Genomic DNA, 23,562 nt, shown 5'->3' with positions numbered 1-23,562 from the left:
ATTCAGGTCTGGAGAAGGTACAGGTCACTCCATTTGAGGTACCCAAGCCTCCAGCTGCCATTCCCTAATGAGGCAACCTCGATAAGGTGGAGCATTGTTCTCCATGAAATTAGCGCTGTGTTTTTCATGCAGGGACCCAATGACTGGATTAAGGATGCTATTCAGGTAACATGTACTTGTGACTGTAACATCTGTAGGACAGTTGCGTATTGACTATACACACCTGCCCAGTGTAACACCACCACCACCACCACCAAACAGTGGCTGATGCAGACCGCTCTGCTTGATGTCTCCAACATTGTTTGGAGTCATTATTTCTGCTAAATGTGAATGAACTTTCATCAGAGAACATCACTTAGGCCCACTTGTCCTTCATCCAGTGTAAATGCTCCCTGCCCCATGCAAGATCCCTGTTCAACCTGGTGATGACTGAAGGAGGAAATGTATTGGTCGATTCATGGATTAAACACCTGTTGTGACTTTAGCCTTTAAGCTCCTTGTTAAGAAACAGAAACTTGTGAAAGAAGTATTGACAGTTGGGCATTCAAAGTTTAGAGACAGTCATGTTAAGTTCACCTGTAAAAGGTTAAAGGTTATAGTGCATTTTAGGTTCGCCCATAGTTAGCTGGAAGTGACAGCAGAGGTGTATTTATTTTAAAACTTTAATGTGTATTTCTATCTTATTTCATCTGTAAACGGCTTATTCGTCCATCCATCCATCCATCCATCCATCCATCCATCCATCCATCCATCCATCCATCCATCCAAGCTGCTCAAACACTTTTGCCTCCCACTACATAATAAGATCTCGATTTTATTTTTCCGTTGCTGTTTTTCAAGTTGCTGCTTTTTTACATTAGGTGCATATTTCTCTCACCACAGGGGATAAAGCAGTAAGGTTTGGAGCTCATCACTGCTACTGAAGTAGATATTTTGTAGCTCCAAGTACCAAGAGTGAACTCAAGAGACCACCTGTCTGCGGGCACCATCTGCAATCACCCGAGCCCAGGAGGGCCCAATCTGTCAACACAGATAAAGGCGGGCATACAAACATTAAAAAAAAAAATAATAATTATAGTCGAAATGTTCATTGAAACATTCAAGTTTATACACACAGAGTCATTTTCCATGAGCTCTGTTTAAAATGTGAGCTGTGTTAGCGTGTCCTCAGTTTCAAGTAATTGCAAGAGTTTTTCCAAGAATGCTGTGTGTGCAAGTATCGGCGTGAGCGCAGCACTGAGAAAAGCCAATATTTCAAACTGTGAATTTATACAATCCCACTGGTCCTCCTATCATGCCCCAGAGTGCAGGCCGTTTTCTTTCATCTTGTAATTAAACCTAAATCCACCCATCATCAACACTTTTCCTTCTCCCGGTGCAAGATAGTTGCTGAATAAATATTGTCTGGAGGGAGTTCAGCGCAAATAAACATTTACATTGTCAATGATGTTCTTTTTTTTTTTTTTTTTTTTTTTTTTAAATCCACCATGCTCGAATATATAGAAGTGTCTTGAAAGAGGCCACAGAACCGACCTTTTAAAATTGTATTTTTCACCTCCATCGGAAGTAATGAATTCATCCATCAGGCTCACTCAATCACTTTGCGCAGACTTTAACCAGCTGAAGCCCCGATGGAGAAAATCCCCCAAGGCTATCAGGATATGTTTAATTCAATAAACTGCTTAAAATTCAGCCGGTGGAGGACACACATGTAGCCTACGTCCATCTACCTCCGCTGCTCATCGCTCAGTGGAGGATAATGAGGAAGCAGGAAAGACATGATGGCCTTGAATGTTGAATAAAGAGTGAAATACCCCTTTGTCGTGCAATTAGACGAGACCCGCTGTTGAACTTTCTCCGGCTTCTTTGTGTCCCTCAGGTCAGGTAGATGGTAGATGTGGGAAGTGCTGATGGCTATCTTCCACAGAGGTGACATTGTACAAAAGCTGCCAGATTAGATGCTCGCAGGGGGGCTGTAACATTTAATACTGACCTTTTATATTATTTTACTCTGATTGGGTCAAGAATGCTCTTGTGGATATTATGTATGTAGATTATAAAACTCTTTCAGCACCAACACATGCTTCTATCCATCCAGCTGATTTTGGGGAAAGTTGTGGCGTGTCCTGGACCAGGGGTCTGCTACCGCTATAACCAAAAGAGCCCTTGGGTCGATTTTGAGCGAAGGAGGCCAACTAACTAGTTGTTCCCAGTGACCGTAGCGTTTTTAGAACCTGACCTTTTTGTTGTTTCTCTCCATTTATCAAATATTAAGGTAAACCAGCATCATTTGCGAATAAAACAAAGGAGTCCGGCCACACCGAATAGCTCAACTTTCCTCAAAGCTTTTCTTAAATTGGATTTATTCATTTAGCTTACCAAGAGGGACATCTGAAAACGTAACATTTATCAAGTGAAGTAAAAGGCAGCGTGTAGGTCATATAGTGAGATGTGACATTTATTTCAGTTGATAAACTATTGAACCATTCATCAATTTAAATATCACATTTGTCAGCTTGTACTATGAGCCAGAGAGACAGGCAACACCACACACTCATATTCACACACTCAAACATTAGCCTAAAGGGTATGTTTTGGACTGTACCTTCAGAAAACCTGTGCACTCAGAAGAAGAACATGAAAACTCCACACAGAAAGGCTCGCAAGCCCAGCCTGGACTCTAACCTAGATTCTTCTTGCCAGAAGCACCACTGCACCGCCGTGCAGACCAACACATACTTGTAAGACAGAAGTTTGACAAACAGTGTTGCAGACGTCTGAAATGAAAACAACTGGTTCTACCCTCAAGAAACAAAATTGATCAAAAAGTGTTTTCTGTAAGTGCGTTCATAATCTATAGAATGGTAAAGTTAAAAGTTTGCTATTTGAGTGGAAGACGTGAAGGAGAGGTGAAGAAGACAATAAATGTGGGGTGGACTGAATGGAGATGAGTGTCAGGGGTGGTAGAAGCATCGGCTGAGGGGAAGAGCAGTGAGGAGGTTCATGCAGGCCAGTGGTCTGAGGAAGGAGGATACAGAAGACAGAGAGGATTGAACCCCAAATGGAAAAATCCAGAAAGAAGATGTCCAACATTCTTTTTTTTCTGGGTGATGAATGGCTTATTAGCTGTCTTTAAATTTGGACATTTTCCACTTTTCTGTTGGATATAAACCAGCAACTTTCCATGTTTTGACCATTTATGTGTATTTTTTTCCACAATGGATTTCCTTCTTATTTTTTTTATCATAATTTATTTTCCCCAAGCTTGGAATCCAAACCCATCCTTTGGAACTAATGCGTGTTTGCACGTTTCTAGTCACTAGATGGAGACATTTTATAGTTTTCACATTGTCTGCTGGCAAACAGCTCCCAGGACCAAAAATAATCTCCCTCATTCTTGGCATTATTGGTCAAATAAATTAACCTGTCAACAAAATGCTACATTTGGGATTTCATCCATTTAAAGCTCTTATGTAGTTGTAGCGCAGCTCGGCTACCTGTGACTGCAGCCTGGTAAAGGAGCAGCTTGAGCTCTGCACCTTTAAATTCACATCTTCATCCTTTGCCTCTGGACTAGGCTGTGACAGAAATCCAAGAGTATGGTATAAATAATTTGTTTAATATTAAAGAGAATTCAGGCATCCTCGCAAACCAGCATTGAATTAACTTATAAATAGTCCCATTACTGTAATTATGTACTAGTTTGATGTGCACTTTTTCAAGTATGCAATTGGTTTTTCTATATTTAATGTTTAGTTTGTTTTATACCTACAATGGCTCAAATGCCTCTTATCTAAAAACAAGTGTAAAAAGTCCCCGAGTAGTTTCAGGAAAAAAAAAACCTTTAGACTTTTACTTGAGTACTATTTCAGTAACAGTAGTTGTGTAAATTGGATGTACTTCCGAGCATATACTGATATGGCCAACATGCAATATGCAGTTTATATTCACAGTGTGCGGTTGTCCCATGTGCACAGAGCCGTAGAGCTGGAAAAAGTACTAAAGTATTTTTGACTGATGTACAAGAGCTATTAGTACAGATCTAATAGATCTAAAAAAACAAAAAAACAAACTCAACTTTTTTACTCAAGTCATCCAGACCTCTCGAGTCGTCTGGATTAAACCTGTTCTCTCTTCAAAGAGTGAGACGCTGCTTCTAGTTTTTTCTAAGATATTATCAATCGAAATATTTGGAACAAACTTCCTGAAAACTACAGGATGACTCCAAATCTAAGTTTTTATTTATTTATTTATTTTTTGTTATAATACTTTCCTTTCATTAAAGAAAGTATTTATATTGCACTGTATGTCTTGTAATTCTTAGCTCCTTCTGTTAATATTTTTTTTAATTATTTCTTATGTTTTCATCTTGTCTTCTGTTTAATTAAATTTTAATTGCTTTCATGTCTTAATAATTTCTTCTTTTCATTTGTGTTTGTCATTGTATTTGCTGGACATGTTTCTCTGCGCTGTACTTGTTAATTTTCTATGGGTACACGAGGTTCTTCACACAGTACGAAAACATGGCTTTAAAAAACGGTACATGTGTTATTTGAAACCCCCATTTTTAAAATTAAGTGTTGTGACAAAACACATAACAAGCACAATGTTGACAGCTCATGAATCAATTCAAATTGATTAAAGTGTCAAACAAGCCTCCCTTCCGAAGAAAATGATGAATGTATACAGTTCATATATATATTTTACTTTAACCACCTCACCACCACTGCATGACTCACTACTCATTAAAAAATGTGATTGTTTGCACTTTGCTGTTGTGTCTGCGAACTACTACATAGACTGTCTGAATATATCTGAATGTATGAGTTATGTAAGGGCGGACTCCAGAAAATTTTAGTTTCATTTTCCAGATTGTGATTAAGTTATCATATGGTCAATAGCATTGAAGGCACATTGTGCTAAATCTTGGCTTAATATAGAAACAAAATAACCTGAAATGATAAGACGAATTAGACATTACAAAAGTTTTGATGTCATCACAAAGACATTTTGGGGAGGTGAATTTCTTGCAGAATCAGCAGCTTTGACAAGACCTCCACAGTTTATACCTGCAATACAAGTTTAAACCATCAGGTGGTGTGTTGAGGCACTGAAGGACATGATTTCGAATAGTGAACACAAACTGATGCTTGGATCCACTGGACACAGTCCTGACTACTGCAATACCAACCGAAACAAGTTGCAAAAAAAATCAGATGAACGACAAATTGACCCAATGTACAACAGAGACATAACATATTATACACGGCACCGCTTTAAAGCAGGCAAACATTTTCATAGTGCAACAGGAAATGGATAGAAGTCACATCTTCCATATTGTTGATGCTTGCTGAGCGTTTGTGACGAGATACATTAGTGCTTATTGAGGATCATAGCACACTCGGTATTTAAATCATTGGCACAAAAAAAAATAAATAAAAAAAATAAATCATTGGCACGGCACATTGCAGCTCTCTGTAGATGTTGAGCTCATGCAGTTGTGAATATACGGCTCTTTGGAAAGAGAAGATGAACAAAAGCACAAAGCACAGATGAGACCAACACAGACAGGTGGGCAGATTGGAGAAAAGTGGAAATAATACAGCAAAAGCACAAACAGGCAGGCATGTGATCATAAATTTATTACCGTTTGCTGCTGATGCAGGGGGAAAACAAAGTTAGTTGCCACTTACATGTGCAGTTTTGCACATTGTGCCTGCACACAGCTGCACAGCACCATTATAATGTTGTGTTCCTGCATCAAAGGTCAAGATGTGCTTTGGTTAATTGAATTCCAAATTTACGGCGGCACAGCGGTGCCTCTCAATGGGGTGACAGCTTTGAAGAGCTTGATAATAACACACCGTGGGCTTGTTGGGTAAGTAATATTTGTGGACAAGCGTGTCGGGGAAAAGCAAAACATTAGGCGGCAGCATAAAATATTGAACAAACTCATCTTTATTGTATTTTTCAGGAGGATGGGGGCACTACAGCTTGCTCAGCAAAGCTTTTTCCTGGATAAAGAAGGTTTGAAAACTTTTCAATACGCATTCTTTTCAAAGCCATTGTTATTCATGCATTCAAAATGCTGTTATTATTTATTATTTTTACTCGCTGGATTATTTATGATCGTCTACTGCGTATGCAAAACACACCTGAGGGCAGATTTATTTCAGCTACGATACAGAATATTCACATGCACCATGCCGTTGTAGTCTACGAGGATGTTGTTCTGAGATCCCTTTATTCATATACAATAATTAGGTTGATTTACTCACAGTACGACATGCTTCCCAGAGCAACAGAACAGCTTCACTTTTTTTTTTTTTTATTAAATCTATATTTGAGTAAATTCAGTCTGTTCTGCAGATTTTCTTTTATTCCTTTTTGTGCAGCTGCCATAATGTTTATTTAGTAGTAAAAGAGCCCTCCTGTGCACAAAGGTGATCCATATTTTATTTGTTGTTCCACAGTGCAACAGCTCAGGCTGTCCACGCTGTCAAGCATGCCACAAAGAGCATCTTTCAATCCGGCCGTCACAGTGTCAGCTTGTGCCAACGCGGACAGAAAATTCCCCTGTCACACATTCATCACTCTTATTTCCATGACTCACATGTAATACACAGCTTCAACCGTGCTTCTCCCTTTTAATCAAGTCGGTGTTTGCATACTGGGGGAGCGATTACAGCAAAATTGAAAAATCATAGCATCACACTGGTGATGGCTACTGGACACTGTTATTGGATGCCGCTCGCTCACTGAGTTGCAGATGAAATACAACATTGCAAAATGTCGTCAGTGATGAAACCTGAAATTGCACAATGTGGCTCAGGCAATCATGAACATGCACGTTTCCTGCACCCACCACTTTGCAGCTGCAGGCCTATATTACAGTCTGCCTTGCGCGTACGGTCTGTGCGGCGGTTATTTCTTTTGTTCGGTTTATTTCTGTTGCATTCACCGAGAAGCAAACCACTGGGGTTTATTGTGATTAATAACGTCTGAAGGCATGGTTAAGTGCTTGCCCACTGCTCACAGCCTACATGATAATCTGCAGTCGACTCCAATCACATGCTGCTGATGAGTGGGGCACTACTTGTGGATATCACCTCTGCAGGCACGCATGCATTTGCTGAGTTCACAGTCAGAGAAATAGAGCTGAAATTGGCAAAAAAATACACCCTTTTATGTCTGCATGTGCAATAAAACTTGTTGACGTTTCTTCTCAGTTCTTGAAAATGAGTGCGACTGTGGTAGTTTATGCTGCCATTACAGAAGCCATCAAAGTGCCTAATCGGGAGATTACAAGTCATTTATCCTACTGAAAAATGTATTGTTTGGAGTTTCCAAGACAAGCTTTTCCTCGAACATCAGCAAAACGTTTCTGCGCTTCCATTTATCATCACACCAGTCTCCTCTTTCACGCTGCAAATAAACAGTTACTTCCCCTTCACTCTCGAGGACTCCTCTCATATCCATCTGCTTATTTTGCCTCCCAACACGACAATTTATCATGCTGTCATACCATCTATGCATGAGTGCTGCATGGCCCAGGGTTACCAGGCACAGAGTGACACAGTCTAACAAATGAGCGGAGGACGTTAACCACTCTCGCATGTGCAAAAGCCGATTTTCGCGATCAATGTGACCGTGCGATGCTTCAAAATTTGAGAAGGCTGGTTGGATTATGCATCACTCGTCTCGCATCGCACGGTCATTTCACGCTCTCGATGTCCACTTCAATCAGTCAATCAGATTTCCTCGAACATGTCCTTCCTCTTCTAGTGGACCGAGGATAGTTAAAAAAAAAAAGAAAAAAAAAAAGAAAGAGGCTTTTCATCCTTGCCACTCCTTCTAACTGCTCATTACATGCAGTTAATTCGGGCTCCATGACTCATATGATTCATGGTGGTGGAAATGAACAAACTGGCCTAATCCAACAATGTGTGAACCAGGAATTCAATAAGTCAAAGTGTTATAACAGGAACGGAGCCACAGATGTGGTGACACTCCAGCGCAGAAGGAAATAATTGGATAGTGCTATATTTGGCTCTGTATTTGTGCATTCCTTTTCCTTAGCCTTGTTTAATTCTTCCTGAGTGTATAACCGATCCCGCTGCAGCACAGATCAAACTCACATATGAGATGCTCCTAAATGAGCGGCTCATGACGAAAAAAACGAGTTATGCGAGTTTCACTCTGAGGAAGCGACACCAACATGGCTGCAGCATCCCAGCTGACAAAACTATTCATTTCAGTACCGTCTGTGGAAAATAATAAGACGTTAAACCCTGGGAGGGCCGGAGAGCCTGATGTTCCTTAGAGCCGGTCTTAGGAGAGCGGCTTTTCCTCCTTTTCACCAGAGACGCTTCACATTCGGGGGCTCCAGCCTCCTGCCACGTTTCAGTGGCAGCTGTGTTATTATGGATGACGATAACTGAGTGGTGGTGGGCAGGAGAAGACCTCAACTGATTATTAGGGGAAACAAAGAGCACAGCCTGCTCAGGGTGGCCTGCTCTCTTAAAAAAAAAAAAAAAAAGGCTGGTAAAAAAAGGCTGGAGGGTTCACGCTGCCAAATCAAAGCCTCAGAATAGTTCAATATTGGATTTGCAGGGAAATTGGAGCGCTTTGTGTTTAAAGGGTTTTCTTTCCTTTGCTGAGGCAGCCCATGGTGAGGCATTAGAGAAGGAAGGTGAAACTGGAACACCCTGGATGTTAATCCAGAAATAAGAAATCCTCTCTGAAAATCCACTGACAATTGTTGGTCTGCCAAAAGATAAAACTGCACCCTTGGAAGAAAGCCCTTTTTTTTTTTTTTGAAAGCAGCATGTTGTGTGGTTAAATCCATATGTTTAGATATGATTAAAACCACAATGTTTTATTTTTTTTACTTATATGGTTCTGTATTTTTAGCAGCCTTTAAAAAAAACTATTTTCCATTGGGAGTAAGTAAAACTCAATGCCAATGAAGTTGACAGCTGTTATTTTATCAATTCTGTGGTCGACACGTGCTCAATCGAGTTTTACAATTTATTTTACAACATCAAAGACATTTTTCAATCCGGCACTTGTGATTACTGAAGCTTTTAAGTGTCTAGAAAAAAAGTAATTTGCTAACAAGTGGCTAAATGACAATACGGAAGCTAATGGGACACTCCATCATCTCACAGAAAAAGGACCAGCCTTAATGTGTTTACGTTCATGCTGTTGCAAACTGCACTGACTCAAACTGTGCAACATGGCGATTCGTTATTTATTAGTGTATTTTTGAGAGTTTACAGCAGCAGAAAGACAATTCTGATGAATCAACTTCAAAGCTGGAAGAGCGGCAGTGGACGTTGAGCTCATGCAGTTCTCGGTTTTTGGCCTGTTTAATGGTATAGTTTAATAAAGCACATCTTAGCATCTGATCTGTCTCAAAGTGCTACACTTGATCTAACACATTCACTGATTCACTTGCAAACGATCTAAATTGAAAACCCTTACAGTTTGGCAGCACTATATTGGTATCACCTATACATTAGCATGCTCACAAAGCACGTAATTTCAAGGTTGGTGACTACTTGAAGTGTGTGTGTCGAGGACACAAAAAGAAGAAGAACAAAAAAAACATACAATGTTGGTAATATATCCATTGTTTTGCAAAAAAAATAAAAAAAATAAATCAGCTTATGCCAAGGGACTAAATATTATAAAGCATCATACTGCAATGTTTAGGATTCAATTTGAAGTTTTATGCTCATGTTTAGACTTTTGTTGTCATATTCACATTTCCATTGCAAAATGCACATGTTCAACAACCTAAATGCAGGACAGGGAACGAGACAAATACCAACAAGTCTTTTTCCAAAATATTTTCTTATAGTATCAGGTTAGAAATGACAGATTGTCATCTTGGTAATGCAGCCATGTTCTTTCTGGATGCTCACACAGATAAGAAGTCTATACCTCTTCCTCTCGTCCAGGGTTTGTGGGTCACTAGAGCCAATATGGGAAAAGTCAGAGTCCCTCCTGGACAAGTCATGAGTCCATCACAGAAAAACCACAATCCTTGTCCTAAAACACTCCATACACCAATTAAACCATACATGAGATTGCCATTTAACTGATAGCGCTTGTTAAAAGAATAAGTACAAGTATAAGTTTTAACCTTTAGCCACTTGCCGATACCAAGCACCGATATAGTACTCAATAAAGCCATGGCACTTTTGTGCCAGGGTGGGGCACAACGGGTTTTCGTGTGGTCCCACCGAAAAAATTGTGGATGGTATGGACAAAAAACGATACCACCAGCTACAAATTTCCGTCACGCCTCTGTTGAGGCACGTACTGCAGCTTAAGTGTAATTCATACTACATACATAGGCTATGCATTGCCAGGAACCACCTCTGCAGTTTGTAGCACCTCTCTACACACTGCAATATGTTTAAGGTAGACTGTAGAGTAGACTGACCTTGTTGTGTGCCACCTCACGCTCCAGCTCGCTGCTAATGAGCGTATCAGCCATACTTTAATCATGTTTACCATGTAGCATCACTGGTGTGTGAGTCCCAAAACTCTTTAGCATGTAGCATGTAGCATGTAGCACGGCTCAGAGTAAAATTATCTGGGGTCCTGAGCAGTTAGTTTAATGAGTAACATCAGGCCAACTCAGCTACTCCAAATGTCACTGGTGATAAAGTTGCTGGTGTCGTATATCTTTTGCCCCTCCTCTTGTCTTGATACTTTATTTTGACCGAACATAAAATTACAGTCTGCCTTACTTTTGTTCAAACAGCTGACAATGGTTGTGTTCTCCTGTGTACAAATAAGTAAGTAAGTAAATTTTATTTGTATAGCGCTTTTCACAGACATAGAGTCACAAAGTGCTTTACAGTAAAAACAGATAAGAGAAAAAAAAAACATCTTAAAAACACAACAAATGCCAAGAGTCAGTGGCAGTGTGGGTCGATTGGACTAGAATGTTTTGGCAAACAAATGTGTTTTTAGGCACTTTTTAAAGATGTCTGCTGAGCCCAGGGAGCGCAGGTTGAGTTGGAGTTCATTCCAAAGTCGGGGCGCGGCAGCTTTGAATGATCGGTCGGTACGTGGAACCTTTAACAGGTTCTGCCCAGACGATCTTGAGCTCTGAGTCGAGCTGTAGGGCTTTATGAGGTCAGCAATGTAAGGAGGAGCTTGACCATGTAGGTTAGCACCAAGATTTTATATTGAACACGAGACTCAACAGGGAGCCAGTGAAGAGATCTTAACACAGGGGGAATATGGTTCCTCCTGTTGGTGCTGGTCAAAAGTCTGGCGGCTGAGTTTTGGACTAACTGTAACCGAGCCAGCTCTTTTTTGTTGAGGCATGTGAAGAGGCTGTTGCAGTAGTCCAGGTGTGAGGACACAAATGCATGAATAATCATTTTGAGCTCTTCTCTGGACATCATGGACCTGAGCTTGGCGATGTTACGCAACTGAAAGAAGCAGTTATTTACCAGCTGTCTACAGTGATGATCCAGTGACATGGACTCGTCTAAGATCGCCTGTACAGTGACTTTGCTGATGCATGATGTCACGTAATGCTCATCGGGTTATTTTGGAGATCTTTTACGAGTGTTTTACCCAACACCCGATACTGGTATTAGTATTGGTGCATCCATAGTAAAAATTCCATTTTTAACACACATCAAGGTGAGACAACCAGCATAACAGTAGCAGACAAGGCAAATAACTTTTGAAAAACCTCTTAAACGCATGACAAGACGATTAACTGTTGAAAGTCTTCTTGCATGAGAAGATAAGACAATCAAGTCTTAAAATCCTTACTTTAACAATTTTCCCTGACAAAAGAAGACAAAACAGTTAAATGTCAAACAATGTTTTGTTCGACATGACATGGACCTGACTCTATGACTGCTCGAATTTCTGCAGTAAGCAGTTTATTGATTTGAAAATGTGCTCCATTGTTTTTCCAGTATTCACAGGAAGCAGTTATAATCTACATACATTTCTAATACAGGTTGCTAAGCTAAGATGTCATCAACACTGATAGTTGCATCAATATTGTTAAATAATGTGCTATACTGGGTAATTCTTGAAAGCTCACCAATTTTGAATGTCTGTATAATACCAATCTATGATTATTTACATGAAAAACAAAAAACAACAACAACAACAAAAATGGCTTGATTTTCTTTTTCCTCTACTTGTATCAAAATAGTAATTTTCTCCATATCTTCGAGAACGAAATATGCGATGCTGTTGGGGAAAGTTGCTGAACCTTTGTGTGACCATTTTCTGCCTTGCGCGCTTTGAAATTGAAAAAGAAAGTGTTTTGAATTGCTGAGACAACAGTCAAAGCTGTGTTTATCTGCACGGAGACAAATATCATGCGTCGGCGGCCCAGCCAGAAGTCTTATCTTTCTGCACCAATGATTTCATGCTCGGGGAGGCTGAGGTTGGGGAGAATAAATCAGGTAGGAAAAGGGCAGTAAGAACTTTGGGCCACAGCAACATATAAACGTAGAAAGATGGATTTCTTTTGCCCACGGTGTAGTACACATTCCACCCATTGCTCCAAGTCATGTTAGATATCTGAATTTTTGATGTTGAATTTTGAGATGTGTGAAAAAAAAGTTCTGGTGCACGAGATCACATTTCCTCCCATGTATAATAATCGAAAACCGGCACTCCAGCACCTGTTCGATACGAGGATATGAGTGTCTTAAATTACTAACACACCTATCAGACCATAAATATCCGTAGCCTCGGGCTGCCGATCCTGCGGGTGGTCTTTTGGACCGCGTCTAAAAGAAGCGTCCACAACAACAATGACCGATATAGAGGAAAAAGATGATTTATAAAGAACATTCAATTCTCGAGCAACAGCTCTGGTGGGGTTACCGCACTCAGTATTGCCACCTCCCTCAAAACTTGTAATATCCATGGCATTGTGCTGTGTGACAAAACTGCACATTTTAGAGTATACTGTAGTTCTTTTTTATCATGGCCAGCCTGAGACACACCTGTGCAATAATCCTGCCATCTAATGAGCATCTTGACATGCCACACCTGTGATGTGGACGGATTATCTCGTGCTCACGAACAGATTCATACAATATTTGTAAGCAATATTTGAGAGAAATAGGCCTTTTGTGTACATAGAAAAAGTCTGAGACCTTTGAGTTCAGATAATGAAAAGTGGGAGCAAAAATAAAAGTGTTGTAATGTGACTTAAATCTGTGCACAGAGAATTGTTTGGTTGTTGGAATTTTATTTTATTTTATTTTTTTTATGGTGAAAAACATAAAAAAGAGAGAACTGCCACACCTGATCACTTCAGCTTTGCCAACTCAAACAGCTACTTTAAGTTTTTGTTTGTTCATGCCGTATTATCATAGTTTATAACTAAGTAAACCCCCGGACGTATAAAATTGTCTTTATATATCAAGCCCTATAACTAAACTGCTTCTAATTAAATTCAATAGATGCAAACTGTTCATTTAGCTGTTTTATTCTTTAACTTTCCCAGACTTTCATTTTGCCAGCACAACTTTTTTTTAATGATATTTTGCTACAATCAATTTAAAAAATAAGCCAGTATTTTGTCTGGAATGGTAAAAAGTCCTACTTCCATCATCCGATAAGTCGTCTATGCTATTTTGTGAATGAAATGTGGGATTAGGAGGATTGCAACTCATTGCATTTAGTTTCAGTTTAAATCTTGCACATCATCCCAAACCTTCTTGAATTGGGGTTGTATTTATAACCGGTTTTTATTGATATTCAGGGGAACATTTACTTGGCTTACTTCTTTGGAGAACATGAAAGTCTGTTGAAATGTTCATGGCGATGCCTTTATAGAGAGTTGAGATATTTTTGTCTGGACCACATAAAGGATAACTGCAATCTTCCAGCCAGACAAGCTTTAATTCATTCCCCGCCCATCTGTCCCCCTCCCAATGTTAATGCGTCCATTTAAGGGTTGAAATAATTCAAATGTTTCCACTGACTCTGTCTGGCGGTCTCGCTATCTGATCCTGCTCTGAGCCCGACGGCAAACAGCGGACCAGACACACACCTGCAAGCAGGAGTGATTCACAGCGCAGACCGTCAGTCCTCCCATACTGAGCAGCTTCTGGCTCGCTGTGGCTTGTAAACACACCGCAGTTTCCAAAGAAGCAGCGGCAGGAATATCTAACGTCAGGCAGGGAAGAGGGACATATAACTGATTCAGTGTTGTACAAGTTACTAAAAATGATTTCTGGACTACAGTGAGTACTAGTTCCCACTAGTTAATCTTAATAAAAACTACCTGTATACCTTGATTTTGTCCTTTATTAAGGTATGCTCCTAATAATACCCCTAAGTTATATCAGTTAATGGGAGGAAGATACTCTAAAATCTTGATGTGCTTCTGGGGGAAAAAAAACATTATGAACCAATGGCAATAAGAAACAGCACAAACTACCAACATATAGACTGGTGTAGATCTTATTCTACGGGGAAGCAAAACAATAACATACTCATAAAATATCGTTCGTCCGCCGCTACGACGAGGACCATCAATTCACTGGTTCATCTGTGGGTACGCAGATGACTAGTGAGCCCAGGGTTCCTGTGCAGTGTGGATAGGGAATTCAGGCTGCTGATGGAGAACTGTTTGTGCAGTTCTTCCTTATCGGACGGCGATGCTCTGCTGCAGCTGTCCTGCTGGCTTCACAAGACGCCATTTTGATCTGTCAACTGCTGTGTTCTCCCAAGATGTAGGGTCAATATCGAAGGCCTTCAGTGAAGCTTTAAGGGTGTCTTTAAAGCGCTTCTTTTGGCCTCCTCTGGAGCGTTTGTCATGTTGGAGCTCGCCATACATCAGTTTCTTTGGGAGCCGATGATCTGACATGCAGATAACTGATAATAGTGGGCAAGCTATAATAAAATATATGATAAAAAATGAAAATATTATAAAATATGATAAAATAATAACTTATCATCTGACATGTTTTGTTCTGATGAAGCCTGATGAGGGCCCCCCTCCTCCAGGAAACAGGAGTTTAGTTAAACAGTGACAGATGATATCACAAAGCAGCTGTCTGGCGTCAATAAAACAGTTTTCAAGTATCACAAAAGTAAGTGATAATTACCCTCATGACATATCATTTGAAATTCTGCTAATGCATATCAAGGCGATCTTTTTATTACAACATGCAATATGTTTTCTTTCCCCCCCTCCAACAGTAAAACTTGTATTATTTTGTGAGCAGCAACATTTCTCAGTAAATTATACAAGGGAATTAAAACTGCTCGCCACAATGCGTGAAGATAATTAAAAAGCAAATTAAGCAAAAAGCTTTAAAATGCTCCTTACAGATCCAACGGTCCTTTAGGACAACTTTCAAAGCGAACCCTTTTTTCCCCCCCGCCTGTCTCTCTAAAACCCAGAGAATAGATCAAAGACGGCATTGATCCTCTCCGCCTTCATCCGCGCTCAGATCTGAAGAGAAACACTCGGCTCCAATAATCTTCTGTACTCACCAGAAGAGTTGCTGGTTTTTTCTATATTGCAGTCAACCCAGTGCCGTTTTTCGACAACACTTGTTGCGTTGTTAGAGCTCTGGGACTTTGACGTCTCTTTACCGAGCAGACCAAATGAAACTGCTTTACGTCATTCATCCATGACAGTGCTGTGGGAACAGACCATATATGAATATCAAATTAATTCCATCTAAACCAACTAAAAGCATTTACACAATAATCCATCCGTGTTCTTTATAAGGTCCATACATAGTAGGGTTGTAATCTAACCCAATGAACTTTGAATGTGAAATAGTTGAATGCATTTAAGTTGTAGTGGGAGAGGGTGAAGAAGCTTAGGGAGAACATGCAACCTGCACCTATGAAGACCCCGCTCCAACCCTACATGGTCTGGGGTAAAGGCTAGTTTGTACTCAAAGTAAGATACGGAAACACTCAAAACTTGTAAATATTTCAAAGCAAACATGAACAAACCTGCTGTGTTCTCTCACTCATATAATCAGTTCATTTTTGTTGAAATGTGAGAGACTCAACTGGACATCGTCATCAGTTATCGTTCAAGTGTCCCTATGAAATATTACCAGTCACTGTCAAAAAAACAACTTTATCTAAGTAGTAGCAGTGAGGCGCACATTGAAAGCATTATTTATTATTATTACTTATTTTGAGGTTTGGGGATGTCAGTTGTCCACCTTAAGATTTTCTCATATTTTTAGTTGTTCACCTGCTTTAAAGATTCAAGTGGCATTTTAAACTCCAGGAGAAAAAGACTGGATTGTAGGTATTCATTTTAAAAACCTTTGAGTAGGAAGAATTTGCCTGGTATAAATAAAAAAAATCTGATGGATTTGTTAATAGGCTTCACTGATGCATGATCGGGGGAAACAATCACTTTTGTGCAGTATTTAGTTTTAGACGTTTTGTATATTTATGACACGCTCTTTTCATAACTTTACGATTAGTTTCCAGAGAGGTTGTGAATCGTGCTGATTTTTTATTGATCTGGGCGGTTTTTATCGCTTGGAAACTAAAATCAGACGGCGGGGATATGTGGGAGAAAGGGAGGAGCGGCATGGGCACGAGTGTGTCAGGCGGAGAAAGCCTCACACACGGTAGAGCCCGGCCTGTGAGAGGCAGCGGTGTGTGTGTGGAGGTTTGTGTGTGGCGTGTGGCTTGAATAAAACATGGTCAACCAGCAATCCGTGTCGTTGCCTTTGTGTCCCCAGCCAACCTGCCAGTGTTGAACATATTTCATGTTAGTTCGTGCTGACAGCTCAGCTAATGTGGGACACACTTTATTGCACAATATTAGTCTGGGCCTAACCAAAGGAGGGAGATACTTTTTAATTCTGAATAACTAATAAAGTTAGTCATTTTCAAAGAAGCATGGATGATCGTTGCTTGTTTCACTACAAGAGCCACAGCCACTTTAATATCTCAGTTTTCTGAAACTCAGTCTTCACAAGCTAAGTATTTTGTACTACATGCGAGCGTTGGCAACAGACTGGCGCAGTGGCTGGTACTGTTATTGCAAGTATGGCAGTTTGATCGCCATCCCAGCCTGTCTGTGTACCAAGTAAACAATGTGGAACCCTAATGTGTACATGGATTCACGGGTGTGTACATGAATACATATGTGAGTGATTCTCTGAAGCTAAATCAGCAGCGAGGTGCATGAACTTGGAAAGCAGTCACCTCCGGTTCAGTACTGATAGGAGATGTTTGATCTGCCTGTGATCACTGAAGTCAATGCAAAATGTGTTTGCTTCATGAGTGAAGACACAGATGCCAGCAATGGCCCTCCGGTGTTTTCATGTTACACAGCGAGGTGAGTGTGAAAACTGTCAGTAGTAATGAATCAAATGGCACTGTAGGTAGACGACGCCCGCTGGTTAACGTGGCAGCGCTATCGCTACAGTTCAGCTGCACAAACTGGAGATGAGAAAGGCAACAAAAAGGCTTCTACCTCGATGATGATGGAGGTTAAGGCAGCAGTGGATGGAGGATCCTAGTTCACAGACAAATATATTTTCTCAGGCACTAAGAGTTTTATTTGGGATATGGAGCGAAAACGTATTAGCTCTCAGGTGATGGATCCACCATTCCAGTTCTAGGTTGCGACTCAGAAATCCCACCATTTTCAAAAAAAACCACCATAACAAAAAAAAAAAATTATCCTTTGAGATCTAAAGTAGCCAGATCGTCGCTGGGTAAGACACAAGGAAAGTAAATAATGAAATTTTCTTTACTGTATTTGTTGAGATGTTTTACTTGTCTGTGCTAAAGTATTTGTTTTTCTGCTTGTTTTTCAGATTTACTCAACACATCTCAACCCAAATATGCTGTCAAATGTCAAAACAGGTCAGTTCTGACTGAAATGGTATGTAAGGTTTGAAAATATTTGTAGAATTGGCAATACAATTTGGTGCCACAAAATCCAGGAAGTACATATAAATTTAAAAAAGCATCATCCATCTGAGTTTTTTTTTTTTTTTTTTTAAATAGCTGTTGTTTTTCCACAAGTATCTGTACTGCTACTTCAGTAGAGATAGACTTTAGGCAGCTTCAGAAGTATTACACTTAAATCCCTCAATCGTGATGATATATCTACAAGCGAAGAGCCCACCGAGAGTCCATAATTTGTGTGAAGGAGTCAAAACAACAGCAGGAGATTTATGGTTGCACATGGTAACAAAGACAAGCTGCGAGGAGACTGAACTTCACGTCGGATGATAAAATAACTGAGTTCAGCGAAGTGACTGTGGCATCCTTCACATCTGAGTGGCCTCAAAGCAAAGTGGAAGGCGTGAAGTTCTGCTCATCTTCTTGCATTTAGTAGATTGCTATCATGTTGTCTATGCATACAGGTGCAATGTGGATTTGAAGGACTCAGCCTGCAGCTGTGTTTTGATGGATGTGAAAGCCATGAATTGGCTGAACGGATGCATGCTCCTCCTGAGCGTGCATGCGTCCAAATACCTTTGTTGCAGCCTACAGAAGACACTAAAAGCATGTGCATTCCTCTAACTGTTTGCATTGCTGTGAACGAATTATGATGATGTTGAATGGAAACAACGGCTTAGCGCGCTTGCATGGCCCGGGATTGATATGCATTACAGTGGCAGCAGAGAATCGACCTTTCTGGACTCTTCTATCACTCTTGTGGTGCTCCGGCTGACGGGAGCTCAATTAAACAGCCCACCTCAATGACATTCAGGACATGTTGGGATGAGCTACACTCCTGCACTCATTCACCTGGACATTTGCATACCGGAGTTAATGTCATTCTTGTTCATCGCCCTGCTGTGCTCTCAGCTTTTTTTTGGGGGGGGGGGGGAACAACGCAAAACGGGCTTGGTAAGTATTTTTTAGCCCCATTGAGGTCCTCACGGAAATAGCGCGAGTTGATTTCACTGTTAATCCTACAGGCTCTTGTAATATTCACTGGCACATCTATTTGTTCGCAGATCATCGCTTCATCTGTATTGTGGCTGCAGAACGACACCCATAAAATCCTGCACACACAATTTAAGACCGTTACTAATGGGATTAACTATGAGTCAAAATAGCAATATTCTCTCTCTGCCTGACAGGCGAGTTAGAAATCTTTGATTAACACATTGTGACAATAAAATACACCCACCCACCCACCCACACACACACACATGCGAATATGCTGGATATACACTGAAATCCCCATATTGAGGCCCGCAGGAGAACTTTTGGAAGTGCTACAGTCGATTAGCATAGCTTTGAGTGAGCCATCCCTTTGTCATGCATTTGACACGATGAATCAAGTTCAACATCTGCAGCCATCGGGCTCCCAGCGCGGAAAGATTTGCCACAGATGAAAGTGATTTGCATATCAAACCGGGGACCTCATGTGCCGCACCCCCCCCCCTCATTTGCTCTGAAAAAATATGCCCGCACCTGCTACAAACTCACCCATGCGCCTGTCGCTGCCTTTCTTATTTATGTTTGGCTTTTAGGCAGACGCCCGATGGGCCAGATTTTAATCTCCCGGATTGTTAGTTAGTGTTACTATTTAAAAGGAGCCCCCTCAGCAGGTGTGCTGATTATCGCATTCGCTCAATATTAGCACACACAAGACTCCTGTTTATTTTCCTTTAAGCAGGTTTGGGGCTGCAGAGATTTTAATTATTTAGCGATGGAAACGCATTTGTGAGAGGGACAGCATTTTGTGGTCTGTGCGACTGCACTTCATGAATGATTAACAAAGAGGATGAAATGGACTGCGCGGTTAGAACTGAGCTCTTTAATCAAATCTTTTTCTGCTGTTTAAATCCCAGCAGAGTGGCCATTTCAACACATTAAGAATCTGCTATGAAAGACATTTTTCTTCTGTGAAGTTACGTCTCGTTTTTTTTTTTTTAGCACTTTGTACATAATTCACCTGGATGTATGTGCTGTGATGTGAGGTTTACCCAGAGTTAGTAAAAGTACTCACTTTACATTTTAAGGAAAGGTAAAGATACCTGTGTTTGAAAACAAAACAAAACAAAACAATTAAGAAAATGCATATGCTGAAACACACTTGAGTACGGACACAAACGAAAAAAAGATTTAACACATTTTTCGAGTGAGGAAATTACATTTTTTGTTTGTTTGTCATTTTGACTGTAATAAAATGGACGGAGAGAAGAAAAGACTGAAGCAGGAAGTCCTGGTATTCAGTCAGAGTTGACTCAGTTGACCCAAGTGCTCACATTTCAGGTAGAAACAAATGAGATAACTTCACTGTACATCTGGCCAGAGAGTAATTAATGAGAAAAGGTGAATACTAACATAATAAAACTATCTAACAAGATTTAAAAAAACAAAACAAAACATCCTAAGAGCTCAAATTCTGATAGACATGTAAAACTACTTAGTTACTGTTAAAATACTTGTTCAACTGCTTAAATTAGGAAAAGCAAGAAAGCACAGTTTTTGAAATGTACTCAAGTACAAAAGTAAAATAATGTTTCACCACACTGATGTATGATTCCTGCTTAAAGGCATCTTGAACTTTTGTTGCAGAGATACAGTGTTATGCGTGAACATTTTTTCGCATGTTGTCACAAACACTGGCAGAACCCAAATGCAGACTCAGAGACGAAAGCAAGTTTCAAAGATTTATTTGAATAAACAGATCAAAGGTCTCCGAAGGGACAATCCAAAAAAGACACAAGAAAAGCTCTAGATGATTTGACACACAGAGATACAAAGACGATCAGGCAACAGGAACAGGAGGGATTTGGATATATATATATATATATATATATATATATATATATATATATATATATATATATATATATATATATATATATATATATATATGTATATACACTAGGGAGGGGGAGACACAGGTGAATTACTGCTCAAACTGTAAAAGACTCGATAGGTAAACAATCCAAACTTAATCATGGCTGGAGCCTTAACGTGAGGCTTGGGAGTCTCAACCATGAAAACTCTAAGATGAGGGAGTGAGAGGATGAAGGTGACAGGACTGGTGGTTTGCATTACCCAACAAAGAATCTGGCCATCAGGGGGAAGAGGCTTGCAGTGGCTTCTCCAACTTGTTCACCCCCAAATTTGTCTTTTCCACCAGGCACTGGTCCATCAGGTCGTCATCGGCCCCAGAGTCAATGAGCAACACCTGCTGTTGAGAAGCAAAAACTGAGGACTCACCAGAACCTCCCCAAGAGCCTGACCTTTAGCGGAGCAGCAAGAGCTGATGACCATAGTACAAGCGCCGTCGTTCATGGAACCGATGCTCTCATTCATCTGGGGAGAGTCTGGTCCGGTCCACCTGCATTGGTACTTCGGGGGGCGTTGGAGCGTACTTGACCAAATGGTAAATTCCATTCACTGAAGTATGTAATGATAAATGCTGAACTCAAAGCATTACTTGAGATTGAACTGAGCACATCAACTTAAATGATTTGATTTGATTTGAGGTCAACATCCTCAATGTTTCGGGGAAATACTCAGAAAAACAAATACCTCAAAAATCGACTTAAATGCAGTAACAAAGTATCGGTCCTCTGTTATTTCTCCTTTGGGTTTGTGTAAAACTGAAACACAAGGAGAAATGTATTATTAAAGAGGAAAGGTAGTAAATGGTGGTGCAACATTCCTGGGTAAAGGTGCATAATCTTATTTCTCAGAGCAGGTTATTTCCCAGCTGTCTCGGAGTGAAGGAATACGAGTTAACAAGGAGCCATTACATACAGTCGCTTTATTGTCCGACATCCTTGGACAATACCTCCCGAGTAATGCCACGGCACAGCGAAGAGCTGCTACTGCTATTTTTACTCAACATTAAAACGGTTGCTATATGGGTTGTGTTCTAGGAGCTCCGGAGGTAATTACCAAGCTTTGTTTTTAGCTTGTGAATACAGGTATTGGTGAACGCATTAACGAGGCCTCGGGGCGAAAAGAAAGGATGCGAGTCGCTATGAACTCCAGCAGACGCAGCAAACTAATTGAGTCCTCTGAAAAAACCTACAGCCAGAAACGATTTGTTATTTACCTGTTAATCAGGATTGCCCAGGAAGAGCAGATCCAATCTGACAGTAACAGGAAGCGCAGCGGACCCCACATCCAACCTTCGGAGGAGGGAAGAGCGCCTCTCTGATAAGCTCTCGATTATCCAAGCTATCTCCAAGTGATTGTCCGCCGACATAGACACTGGAGGATTTACACTCCGCATTAACTCAATTAGGATGGGGAGTCGAACGAGACCTGGTAAAACTCAATATCATTTTGTAATCAGATAGGCATGAAGTCACTTTTACGAAGCCTTAATCGTCACAGGATTTTTTTTTTTTTTTTAATGACTTTGATTAATGCTTAAGTTGCTGAGAACATTATCAAATAGTAAGTCCAGGCAAGTTCACATATAGTTCAATTTAACACGGAGAAAAAAAGTGAAACCAATTCGCGTTCTTCTCCTCTTCACAGCCCTGATTTGAAAGTAAACACATCTGTACGTTCAGATATGAGAAATTAATTTAAATTAAATCCTCTGAGTTGTATAGAAAAGTAGCACAGGGCCGCTACTAGAGATGTTTTTTTTATTGGGCTTCATTAGCTGCAGTGTCCCAACGGACTTCACGGTGCTACACAGCGGCAGAGTAAAATAAAAATAAAAAAGTCCTATAGGAAAGAAAGGCATTGAGTCACTGTTTATTAATTAAATTAATCCAGAATATCGGTGTGGAGGTTGTAGTTTTCATTACATACAAACATTAATGATACAAAATATCATCAGTTGCATCACTGTTGACATATTGGCGTCACCATTTTAATGAAAAACAAAAAGCCATTGTTTCAGTTGATAGTCTCAGTTGATTTGTGCATGTTGAGCCTGTGTGGAGTTTCCACGTTCTCCCTTTGCATGTGTGGGTTTCCTCTGGGGTACTACGGTTGTTTCTCACAGTCCAAAAAACCCGTATTAGAGGCGAATTGGTGTCTTTAAACATTCTTATTTACACAGGCGTTCGCATAAACCATAGACTTTACTTACTTTATTACATTTATCTTAATTAAGTTCTTAGTCATTCTGCTTTTTATGCTGTTTTCAAATCCCTTCAACTCTCATTTAACTTGATTGACTTGAAAATTGCTCCTTGAAATTAATCGCATATTTGTCTTTCAAGGGAGGCAGTGAAGCGCTTACTCAGCACATGCAGAACTTCATCATGCTCAGTGTGTGGAGTTCCCCTGTTCATGTTTGATGCATAGTGTTCGTTGTTTGCAAAGGTACCCGGAACAACGTGGCGTGTGTGGTTCTCTGATGAGAGGACGTAATATTTGTGGGTGATTTGGGACACCGAATACCAATATGGGAAAAGTGCAAAGTAAAGTTGATCTGTTATTACACCCTGAACCTATTCATATAGTTCTTTTATTTCTTTGTGAATCTTTTATGGATTTCTTTTATTTCTTTGTAAAGCACTGTGAATTGCCCTGTGTTTGAATGCTGCTCTATAAATAAATGTGCCTTGCTGGAGATGTGAATGTGAGTGGGACTGTGTGGCT

The sequence above is a fragment of the Lipophrys pholis genome (assembly GCF_963383615.2).
Source record: "Lipophrys pholis genome assembly, chromosome: 8".
Taxonomy (NCBI): Eukaryota; Metazoa; Chordata; class Actinopteri; order Blenniiformes; family Blenniidae; genus Lipophrys; species Lipophrys pholis.
The sequence above is the reverse complement of the archived record's forward strand: the minus strand, read 5'-3'. Positions refer to the sequence as shown.